Below are 6,209 nucleotides of genomic sequence, written 5' to 3' on the forward strand. Positions count from 1 at the left end.
TATGTCACCGCCTTTTTGAACCTTCCTCCCACCTCCCACCTAAATTGCAGGATTCTTTAACACAGTAAAAGACTGGAAGCAACCTGAGTATCCAAGAAGAGGAAAGTTTCGTTTGTTTTTAGTATCCCATTTCTTTGTTTTTTCCTTTTCTTATTTTTGTTTTAATTAAGGTATGGTTGATGTACAATATTACATTAGTTTCAGGTATACAGTGTAGAGACTCAATATTTCTGTACATTATACTCCACTTAAAGTTGTTATAGAATACTGTCTATATTCCCTGGCTGTACAGTATATCCTTATATCTTATTTATTCTATTCATAGTGGTTTGTAGGGCTTCCCTGGTGGATCAGATGGCAAACAATCAGCCTGCAATGCAAGAGTCCCGGATTCGATCTCTGGGTAAGGAAAATCCCCTGGAAGAGGAAATGGCAACTCACGCCAGTATCTTGCCTGGAGAATTCCAAGGACAGAGGAGCCGGGCGGGCTACGGTCCGTGGGGTCGCGGAGAACCACACAGGACGGAGAGACCCGCACTTTCACTTTCACTTTCACAGTAGTTCGTACGTCTTAGTCAAGAATAAGGGTATTTTAAATTAAATAGTATTCCAGTATCAGGTAACCACTGAAGTGAATGAAGCAGACCTCTGAGTACGGATTTGGAAAAACTGCCAAGATGCAACATTAACTGAGAAAAGATACAAAGTGATTACAGGATGCTAGAGTGTGTGTGTGCCTGTGCGTGTGTGTGTGTGTGTGTGTGTGTAAGGCAAGATGGGACAGTATGTGTACATACATCTCTTGGGAGACACACAGACCATCTCCCAGAGGACAAGGCCCTGTGTTTTGGGGGAAGAGTGGCAAGTCAGAGACGAAAGGAAGGTGACTTTTCGTCCCGTTTGCACTGTTCGAAAGCTTTTGGTTTGGGTTTTGTTTCGCTGTGTGCATGACTGTCTTCCACGATACATGTTAGCACTGTTTGAAAGATCGGAGATGCCCCTCTTGGACTCAGGCTTTCCTGCAGGCCTCGGGACAATCTGGGCTGCTGTCTGCTGAAAGCCCGCTGCAAACCCGGGGCGGCAGTGAGACGCCAGTGGACCCAGGCCCCGGGGAGGAGGCTGCAGGCTCCTGACCCGCCGCACGACAAGCAGCTGCTTTTGTCTTTTTTTATGAGTGGGACAACAAGTAAGAGTTCAGCTGTAAAAGGGTTTTGCCCACTTTGAAATGAAACGTTTGAAAAGCTTTGATCTTGAGTTAATCTCATCCTACTGATGGGAAGACATGGGTCCAGAGAGGAGGAGGAAAAAGAAGATGATCCCAGAAACCAGCAGACCTCGCTCTGGCTGAGAGCCTTAGGTGGTAAATTTGTCTCCTTGAACCTTAGCTTTCTTCCTTCAAAAACAAATAAGCAAACTGACAAATCAGTAAGAACTCTTCACAGATAATCTGAAGCCGAAGTAAACCCTGAGGCCTTAGTCCTTTTGGTTCTGGCAGAAAGATGCGCTGGATATCAGAAGTCTTCTCTTTGACCCTCTGATTCTCCAGCAGGCGTGGGCGGGATCCCTGCCCCCAACACCCATGTTGGTCAAGTCCAAGATCAGGCATATCTCATTTATCAGAAGTCACCTCACTGCAAAATGCAGGATACTCTAGGATGCATTCAACTGCAAGGACAGGAAACCCGGTGCAAAATGCTTAATCATTAAGGAAATGTATTTTCTCATGAGTTTAGAAATCCAGAGGCAGGGGAGTGGATCCAGCAGGCATGCATTCAGCTGCAAGAATCTCACCACTGGTAAGTTCTATCATCTCCTGTTACTAAGCCCAACAGTAAGCGTCTTGGGCTGCCAGGGTGCCTCGGTGATGCCACCAGGGCCCCAGGTTCTTCCTGTTTCTTCACTTGGCCTTCTTGTCCTCACGGTTGGTCGTGGTTGCAAGATGGCCATTCTCTCTAGCTGGTATCCACACTGTAGCCGGAAGAAGAGGACAGGGGTGAGCAGAGCACCTGTTATGTTTGTCTCTTTTCAAAAAGCTTTCCCAGGGGCCCCACTTGGCAAATTCTGCTTAATATTCATGTCTCATACCTGGATCACATAGCCGCTCCCGGCTGTCACAGGGACTTCAGGAGGCTGAGAGCTTTTAGCTGGCTGACTGCCATCCCAATAAAATCAGGGTTCTGTAAACAAGGATAAAAGGAAGAGCGGCTATTGGGCAGACACTAAGCAGTATCTGCCACAAGTTGTTCAAGGGACATTAATACAAAGACTCAAAGACATTATCCAGCACACGAGTTTTTTCCCCCTTTCTACTCTTCTCTTGTCAGTGTGGGCTTCTGTCCGGAGACCTGATTTCCCTCCTCAGGCTGGGAGGGTGACCCCTGACTTAAGTACACTGGTCGATGCCCCCTCAGACAAAAGAGGGTTCTTTCAGCCAACAAGAAGAGTTGACAATAGCTGTAACTAAACAGTCAACAGTGTCTGCCATACCTCGATTAATCAGAATTTTTAAAATCCCATCCTCTTCTTTCAATTCACTGCAATCTCCCTTTTGTTCTCACGGTATCATTATCTACTGCGGTGATAATTCTGCATAACAAACACCCCAAACGTTTTATTCTCTTGAATATGGAGTTGCTGCAGGTCAGCTGGCCTGGTGTGGATCTGTCGGGGTGGTTCTGCTGATCTTGGCTAGGCCCATCCACCTGCCTGCTGTTCTGCTGGAGGTCTGCTGACCTAGGCTGGCCTGGCAGATGGGACTCTGCCCTGCCTCACATGCCTCTCGCCTTCTTCTGGGACCCAAAGACGTCACCAGGTGTGTCTGCTTACAGGGTGAAGTGAAAGTGCACGTCGCTCAGTCCTGTCCCACTCTTTGCGACCCTAGGAACTAGACAGTCCCTGGAATTCTACAGGTCAGAACACTGGAGTGGGTAGCCTTTCTCTTCTCCAAGGCGTCTTGCCAACCCAGGGATCGAACCCAGGTTTTCTGCATTGCAGGCAGGTTCTTTACAGCGATGGCAGAGCGTAAAAGCCAGGTGGAAACATGCAAGGTCTCTGAAAGCCTAGTCTCCTGCGGACACACTGTCACTCTCATCTCATTCTGTTGGTAAAAACAAACCCTGTGGCTGAACTCAAGTCACCCGGGAGGGAATATGCTCCACCCCTTTTGTGGGAGGAACCGCAAGGTCACAGGTCAAGAGGCGTGGATCCAGGGAACAGTGAAGAATTCCTCAGATCCAGCGTCATTTCTGTTTGTTGGTTACCTACCTCACTGACTTCTCTTTTTCAGTCTCACCTACGGTTTTCTTGTCTCTATCCTTTCTTCCCTCCACATTCAAGAGAATAAAAGGTTGGGGTGGTTTGTTATGTAGCATTATTGTACCTGTAGACGACCAATACCTGCAGGGACGGGAATGAGATTGCAGTGAGGGGAGGAGAGAAGAGGGTGGATAAAAGTCTCTGGTCAGTAGAGGTGAGGCAGACCTTGCCAGTTGCCCAACCACAGCCAGCGTCAACTCTCCTGCCTGGCTGAGAACCCTCTTTAATTTGAGGGGGCTATCACTCCATGTTCTCAAGAAGAGCACTCCCTCTGCAGCCTGAGGAGCTAAGTCCGGGCAGAAGAGGGACACGGGGGCCCCTGAGGCTCTCTGGTCACCTCTACTCCTTTTCTGCACACGTTCTCTGTTTTAGGGCCAGCCCCGGGTCTTCAGTTGCCAGCTTTGCACTGATAATCCCCAGATCTGTACGCTCAGGCCTGGCATTTCCCCTGGGTCCACCTGCCAAGTGGGCATGTTCACTGACCCTTCTCACGGGCTCTCAGCTCTTTCCCACTCAGACCCTGATGCCCTTGGCCTCAACCATACCCCACACTTCCTCCTTTACTCTGGGTCTCATGCATGCCCATCTGTGCAGTCACTCAATCCAAGAACCTGACTCCGTGTTCTCCTTTGTGCTATAGTTGGTACTTAACAACGACCGTTTGCTGAGCACTTAACCACGTGCCAAGCACGAGACTGAGCATCGTACATGTGTCATCTGATTTAACCCCTGAGATGAAGGAGGCCCTGGTACTGTCTATATTTCACCCAACACAATCCAGCCATCCCCCCGAGGTGTGTGTCCCACAGTTAGAGCACGTGGCCTCTCTCAGAAGCTTCAGTGATCATTCCCAACCAATCGATCGAAGTTCCCACTTTAAAATCCTTTATGGGGACTTCCTTGGTGGTCCAGTGGTTAAGACTCGGCTTGCAATGCAGGGGATATGGGTTCAATCCCTGGTTGGGGAACTAAGATCCCACATGCTTCACGGTGTAGCCAAAAGATAAAATATTTTTTTAAAAAATTTAAAAGCTAAGTTAAAAAAAAAAAAAGATTGAAGTCCCTTATGGTTTTCATTGTCCTAGAGACCTGAGCTAACCTTTTGGTCTGTAGTAGTTGGCTCCAAGATTCTTTTTTTTTTTTTTTTAACTTTTTATTTTGGACTGGGGTATAACCTATTAACAATTTTGTGATAGTTTCAGGAGAACAGTGAAGGGACTCAGCCGTACATAGATATGTGTCTATTGTCCCTCAATATCCCCTCCCATCCAGGCTGCCACGTAACACCGGGCTTAGTTCCAGGTGGCTCCAAGATTCTTGCATTTATTTACACAAGAAGAGAAATGACTGAGCTTTCTCAATGTGCCAGGAAGCTTCTAGGCACCAGAGAAAGACAGCCGTCCCCAGGAACTTAGGTCCAGTGACAGTAAACAAAAGAACATGTATCTGACGTGTCAGGGAGTAACAGAGGGCTGGGGAGAAAAAGAAAGCTGGGTGAGCGGTAGGCATTTGGGGAAAGGGACACCATTTTGGTGGGAGTCAAGGACAGTCTCTCTGATAAGAATGTATCACAGTCAAGGAAGTAAGGGAGCAGTAAGTGCAAAGGCCCTGAGGCCCAAAGAGGCACAGTGGAGGCCAGCGCAGGGAGTGGGAGGGGTGAAGAGTGAGGAGGAAAGGGGAGGCCAGACCGAACCTTGCCACCCGCCGAGAGCACTTAGCACCAACCCTGGGTGCAGTGGAAGCTGCAGGAGGACTCTGAGAAGAGGAGGGGTGTGACCTGACTTGGGTGTTCGCAGGACCTCACTGACTGCATGTGGATTAGACTCCGGACGGGGGCCAGGGAGGAAGCAGGGTTTTGCAGGCCTCATAGTGCTTAGGTCAGAGAGGGGATTCAGGTGTTCGAGTGACAGTCTCAAAAAGCACAGGGAAACCAAACAGGATTTTCGAGTTAACTCAGAATCTACCAGAAGATGGCAGGGAGCGGTGTGTGTTAGCCTCAGGCACCGCTGGGCCACCGGCGCTCTCAGCAGCATTCTCAGGAGATGATGAGGCTGTGGTCCCGATGATGCCTGTGGGTTTCCCCTGCGCCCCCACCTGCTGTTCTGGCCCCGGGAAGGGTGAGCGCCAAGCACACCCCACATGACCCAGGTGATGGCGACCGGCGACCAAGCTCCCACCAAAGATGCTGACGGCTCCGAACAAACACTGACGCTCCTAGTTCTGCAAAAACAAACCATGCCTCCTTGCACGCTGTACCCGACCCGGCCCCAACACCGCCGCGCCGCGCCGAGCTCCCTTATCTCGCCGCACAATCCTTCAAAGAATAACAGGGCATATTTGTATCTGTGGTTTGGATTCCCCCAACCTGTGACATCAGATAAGTGCGATGTTCATAAAAAACGAACGACATCGCAGAGAGGAAAAAAACAACTGAAAACAAGTCCCTGGGTTCGGCCTCAACTTCCTCTCTGGGGAGGAAGGGGCTCTATGTGGTTGAGGTTTCACGGTGCAGAGTCTGGGGCTGGGGGTGGGGGTGGGGATGGCGTCCTGCTCTCTCCCCAGCCAGCTCTCACCTCAGCCTTTCCACTTGCCCCTGTAGTATGGAAATGATGCTCTCCACCTCTCAGGGCTGCTCTTGAAAAGTGACTCTAAAAAAAAAATAGCAATAATGGCAATCATCTGCCATAGGCCATTTTCTTGGGCAGTAATCTTCACAGCCACCTGCTTCACCCTCACGTGGGGTAGCTACTGAGATCAACTGGTTTGTAGATGGGAGACTGACACTCTGAGTAGGAAAAGAAGGTGGTTATAAACACTATGTGGCCACTTTTGGTTTTTAGAAAATGTAAACATGTAAAATGGAAATTAAAAAAAAAATTTTTTTAACTGTATGA

General features: G+C 49.1%; 1 long non-coding RNA gene across 3 annotated transcripts in view; it reads right to left on the minus strand.

Moving 5' to 3' along the window:
- Positions 1-437: 437 nt before the first annotated feature.
- The window catches only part of LOC104985079, a 22,986-nt gene continuing 17,214 nt past the window's right edge, over positions 438-6,209 (minus strand). For all 3 annotated transcript variants that reach the window (XR_824829.1, XR_824830.1, XR_824831.1), the window contains 2 exons: positions 2,086-2,177; positions 438-1,968 (listed from right to left, as the gene is read on the minus strand). This is a non-coding gene — a long non-coding RNA (uncharacterized LOC104985079). The remainder of the gene's footprint in view (positions 1,969-2,085; positions 2,178-6,209) is intronic.

Source organism: Bison bison, unplaced genomic scaffold (assembly GCF_000754665.1).
Source record: "Bison bison bison isolate TAMUID 2011002044 unplaced genomic scaffold, Bison_UMD1.0 scf7180017864038, whole genome shotgun sequence".
NCBI classification, from domain to species: domain Eukaryota; kingdom Metazoa; phylum Chordata; class Mammalia; order Artiodactyla; family Bovidae; genus Bison; species Bison bison.